Consider the following 6,098-nt stretch of genomic DNA (forward strand, 5'->3'; position numbering starts at 1 on the left):
ATTGTATCATGTAATTGTGGAGGCTTGGAAGATCTAATATCTACAGGTAGTAAACTGGGTACCCAAGAAAGCCAACAGTGCTTTAGGCTATTCCTAAGTCCAAAGGCAGGAGTAGATATGTCCCAGTTTGGAATCGATCAGAGGGAACAAATTCTTCCTCATTCTGCCTTTTAATTGCCAGATGCTGGAAAGAACCCAGGTGTCCCTCAACAGAAGAGTGGATGCAAAAAAATGTGGTATATATACACAATGGAGTACTATTCAGTCATTAGAAACAATGAATTCATGAAATTCTTAGGCAAATGGATGGATCTGGAGAACATCATACTAAGTGAGGTAACCCAGACTCAAAAGGTGAATCATGGTATGCACTCACTAATAAGTGGGTATTAACCTAGAAAACTGGAATATACAAGACATAATCTACACATCAAATGAGGTACAAGAAGAATGGAGGAGTGGCCCCTTGTTCTGGAAAGACTCAGTGAAGCAGTATTCTACAAAACCAGAACGGGGAAGTGGGAAGGGGTGGGTGGGAGGACAGGGGGAGAGAAGGGGGCTTATGGGACTTTCGGGGAGTGGGGGGCTAGAAAAGGGGAAATCATTTGAAATGTAAATAAAAAATATATCGAATTAAAAAAAAAAAGACTTCAGAAGGTTGGATGAAGTCCAACCGTATTGGAAAGGGCAACCATCCGTACTACTGATTTAAAGGTTAATATCTAGAAAGACGCTCTCAGACACACAGAATAATGTTCAACTGAATATCAGGGCACTCCTTGACCCAGTTAGTTAACATAATTCACCACATCCCTCATCCCGTGGCACATACAGGCACAGCGATGAACCTGACAGTTGTCCTTGCTGTCCTCATGTGTTTTAGTGCCAATGATAGAGATGTTTTATAGTCCTATGGGGAAAAGTAAAGCAGAGTCAAAGGACACAGAGCTAGGAGACCTAGGTTGGGGTAGGTGACACTCTCAGGATGGTCTGAGATGCCGCTTTAAGAAGTTGACATATAAACAGATGCTTGAGTAAATCAGAGAGAGTAGCTTGTCACGTGAATATCTGGGGGAAAGCATCCTAGGCAAAGAGAACATCAATTGCAGAAGGATGGAGAAAGTCATTTCCAGCCCCCAACCCCTGCTCCTGAGATCAGCAGAATTAGATAACATTGTCAGTGGTGTTCTATCATTGTATTCAACTGTTGTTAGTGTTTGGTCCTGTAATAGATATAGAGAGATTGAGCCTCACCAGGGCTTTGATCCAGGGAGGAAGAACAGGGTGTGTGGGTTGGGGTACAAGTCAGTGAGATGTGCGATGCAGACCAGATGAGATTGTTAGTTGATTAGAGATCCTCACTAATGGAAAGGAGTTCTGAAGTAATGTTTCTAAGACAAGTGTATTGCAATAGGAGTGGGGTGGGGCTCTGTGCTCAGAATGTTTGAAACATTAACTTTGGAGCTTCTAAGAGACATTATACATGACAAGACATTGTCATGACAAGGATAAAATGGTGGAACCAGAGCCTGGGGTAAGTGAGGAAACTTGGAGATCAAGAGCTCAGAGCCAAGAAACTGGGATGATATCTACAGCACTGTTGAAGATATCAAAAATGATGACAAGGGTGGAATTAAACAGACTACCTCATGGGCAAAGAATTCCGTATAGTTCTCACCCATTCTTGAATGTGATACATTTCTCCCCCTCCCCTGAGATTTCTATATAAATGTCATTTTCTGTGTAAGGCCTCTCATGACTCTCCCTATAAAGATCTGTCTTCTTCTGTGATTCTGTGGTACTTTGTAATTACTTTTATTGTGACACTAAATGAGAGAAGTCTCAGTTGGTGAGTTTGCTTCTTTGTGTAGACAGTGATATCTGTACTGGCTAGTTTTATGTCAACTTGATACAAGCTAAAGTCAGCAGAGAAGAGAAAACCTCAATTGAGAAAATGTCTCTATAAGATCAGGCTATAAACAGGCCTATAAGACATTTTCTTAATTATTAATGGATGGGGGGGGCAAGCCCATTGTGGGTGGTATTATCCCTGGGCTGGTGGTCCTTGAGTTCTATGGGAAAGCAGACTGAGCAAGCTGTGGTGAGCAAGCCAGGAAGCAGCACCCCTCCATGGCCTCTGCCTCAGCTCCTGCCTCCGGGTTTCTGTTCTGCTTGAGAACTCCTACCTTCATTGCCTTCGATGAACTGTTATATGGAACTGTAATCAAAGTAAGGGCCTCCCCCATTTGCTTTTGGTTATGGTATTTTATCACAACAGTAGTAACTTCAGTTAAGATAGCATCTTTGCATTCATACGATAAACTAGATGAGTAAAGACTTTCTATTAGAATGTAAGTAAATTAAGCATATGATTATATATTCCCAGCATATACATAATGGACTGCAGTCTTAATAAATATTCTTTATATTTATAAACCTATATTTATAAACCTATAAAAGTTCCATGGTTAATTTCTAAAGACTAAAACCCCCAAGATTCACTGACAATGGTTATTCTCTGAGGTCATCAGGAGTCAGGGACTTAGTAGCATGAACAAGTCAGTTAGCGTCTGATTACAACAAAACTTGAATCACATTTGAACTTTTCTACCTATAAATGTTTAAACCACACCTGCTGACTAATAATACAGGGCAAACGGAAAGTTGAACCGAAGTGAACATTTACAGTTAAACTTTAGGAGGGAGTAGGAGAGATTTAGATTCAAAGGTCAGGTCAGTTTGCCTTGGAAATATGCTTGGAATTTGTCACTACTGCTGAAGTGGTGTAGCCTAGAGGTACACGGGTGGTGTGGCCACAGCAACTTCAGGGAACAGTCAAATTAGTGCACCTTTTTTTAGCAAGCAGTGCTCTCCTTATCAGGGAGTGCTTTGGAAATGTTTTGCTGGGTGATATCCTCACCGATTCCCTTTCAAGGTAAGCCTACCACACTGCGTGTGCATGGCCCATTTCAGAACTCTTAGGCAGGGCTATGCCTGAGACTCAATTGTGGCGTTTTTTTTTTAGAGCAGGCCAGGCTGCACTTCAGATGTCCTGACTCAATGTGTGTCTTAAAAACCTTCACAGGAGATGTGGATCTGCTACCAAGGTTGAGGCCCACTGGGATAGAACAGCCCACAGAAGGACTTTGTCAAAGGGTTTGTGACTGAGCTCATCAGTACTTACTTAGCCATTTGAAAGTACATTAAGGTGTTGAGCTCTTTGGAGGAAAGGGTTCTATTATGTTGTGATTCACCCATTAGAAAGAGACACTGTTTTCTGTAGTGCCTTACAGGTTAAACATTCATTTATATGGACAATCTTGAACTGGATGACTAAGCTGAGAGATAGTGACAGCCCTGTACTGAGGCGAACGCTGAGGAACAATATGTTTCTGAGGAAGAGAGGCCAAGCAAGGCATTTGACACTCTCAGATGAAAGAAGTGTTCAGTTTATAAATAATATGAAGAACTCAGTATAAAACATCAGATTGAAGGCATTTTACCACCCATTTTAATTTTTTATTTTTAACCTCAGGAAGTTTCTCTTCATGGTCTTGTAGATGATTTTTGGATTCTGTTGACACATAATAGAGTAAAAACAAGTTTATGTGACTCTTGAGAACATCTTGTCTGTATCTTTTTTAAAAAACAAACCAAGCTATTGTTTTATCTTAAATAATTTCCTAATTTCTATGTTTCTGTTTGAACAGTGAAGATATTAGATACTAGTATCTTTTTCTATTGTGTTCATTTTTATTACTTTTACCTTGCTTCCTTCCTTCTTTTTTTTTTTTTTTTTGGATTTGTTTTTTTATTTCAAGACAGGGTTCTCTGTATAAGCCTGGCTGTCCTGGAACTCACTCTGTAGACCAGGCTGGCCTCGAACTCAGAAGTCTGCATGCCTATGCCTCCCAGAGTGTTGGGATTACAGGCGTGCACTACCACGGCCTAGCCATTCCATTCCTTTCTTCCTTCCTTCCTTCCTTCCTTCCTTCCTTCCTTCCTTCCTTCCTTCCTTTCTTCCTTCCTTCCTTCCTTTCTTTCTTTCCTTCTTTCTTTCTTTCTTTCTTTCTTTCTTTCTTTCTTTCTTTCTTTCTTTCTTTCTTTCTTTCTTTCTTTCTTTCTTTCTTTTTCTTTCTTTCTCTCTCTTTCCTCAAATGTTCAGAACCTGCTGTTCATTGGCAGCAGGTCCTTTTCCTGTTTTGTCTATGATATTTAGAGATGAGAGCTCCCTCTGGCAGAGTGCTACCTTACTTACCCATCTTACCCTCATTGGATTCCTACTTCCATCTACAATGTCAAGTCATTGTTGATGATTAAAATAAGGGCTGCCCAGAACAATGGGTTGAACAATGCAAAGGCCTCACATACCTAATAGTCTTTGGGATTTTTGAGTTTCTCCCTTGCTTTCTGTTCATAAAGGATTTCTTTTTCTTTTTAAATAAATGATTTACTTATTTTTATTTTATGCATATTGGTGTTTTGCCTGCATATATGTCTATTGGAGGGTGTTGGATCCCTTGAAGCTGGATTTACAGACACTTATGAGCTGAGCTGCATACAGACACTTATGTGGATGCTGGGAATTGAACCCAGATCATCTGAAAGAACAGTCAGTGCTCTTAACCATGTGTGTATGTGTGTGTGTGTGTGTGTTGGGGGGGAGGGTTGTCTCTCCAGCCCTTGTAGAGGAGTCTACAAACTACAATTCTATTCAGAGAATAGAATTGCTTCCTAACCACTGTCAACTGCCAACACCTAATTTCTCCAAGTATGTACAAGCGTTGTTCCTTAAAGCAAGTAAAATTATTTGAAAAGGACGTTAACTGTGCACAGCTCAATCATTCCCCTGCCTTCAATTTAAAAAAAAAAAACTGCCTTGAGTTAGTAAATGGTATGCTTTTAATAAAAAGGAAGTGACTTTATGAAGAGCAACTGCTTCACTCGTGTGTACTCCCAAATACACACACAGGCACAGTCCTAGAAGTGTGTCTTCCTATTTATTAAATAGTTCCACTCTCATACACATAACTTGGATCCCCAGGAAGACACATCTCCTGCATTTAACACATACTGGCCTCCACGTGTAAAATAGTCTTCCTTCTTTCTTAGTTTTGTACCTTTATTCCAACTGCGTGGTTTCTCAGTGCTCCCCAAACCCACGCAGCCAAATATCTTGCCTGATACAAAGATCTCTATCATTTTACCATCTGCTTTGTCTTCTGGTATCTGTCACTGTGCATGGTGAGATATTCTTTCCCCACCCACCCCAGGATGGTTAGTATCTTATGGCCCCCAGGCAGATGAATGGTTGCTAATCTTATCTACAATGGCCACAAACGGGGCCCCAGCCTTTACTCGCTTGCTTCTATGCATTATACAAACTTCCAAGAGACTAAGTTCTAGCTGTTTGGGGAAAGATTTCCTTTGTCGCCAAGAAATGGAATCAAAGGACCTTTCTTGTCTTTTATCCTGAGGGTTATGTTGTCTTTTCTCATCCTTTGGGCGACTACATGCTATTTATTATCTGTTTCATTGCAAGACTGTACTATATTTCCAGTATATTTCTCTACAGCCAAAAATCCAAGATCTTGGGTCCCAGCCCTATAATTTACTAGCTCTAACTGTGGGCAAATTTACTTTGAAGTGTTTTTGTTGTTAAGCTCTAAAAATGAGGACAATAATACTGTCCCCAGCTACCCTGCCACAGGGATTAGTTATAACAAATAAAATAGCAATGGCGTTGCTGAAAATTGTCTCAAAAGCCAAGTCTTGGCACATTACTTGTGATCCAAGCACTTAGGAATCTGAGGTAGGAAGACAGTGAGTTCAAGGCCACCCAGCAAGACCCTGTCTCAAAGCAAAGCAAAACAAAAACCAAAAAGCTTGGCTTTTGGATCTCCTGAAAAGGAGGGCTTACTATCAATTGCATATACTTGAATTAAAGTAATACTAGTTGATATCATTTCTGCACAAGCAACATACACACTATTACAGTCCTGACACTTAGTGAGTTTATTTTTGTTGCAGAGATGGAAAGGAGTGACTATTAGGTATTAGGAAGCATTCGAGGAAGCATTCATAACAACATGTTTTCC

This window comes from Apodemus sylvaticus, chromosome 20 (assembly GCF_947179515.1).
Source record: "Apodemus sylvaticus chromosome 20, mApoSyl1.1, whole genome shotgun sequence".
Taxonomy (NCBI): Eukaryota; Metazoa; Chordata; class Mammalia; order Rodentia; family Muridae; genus Apodemus; species Apodemus sylvaticus.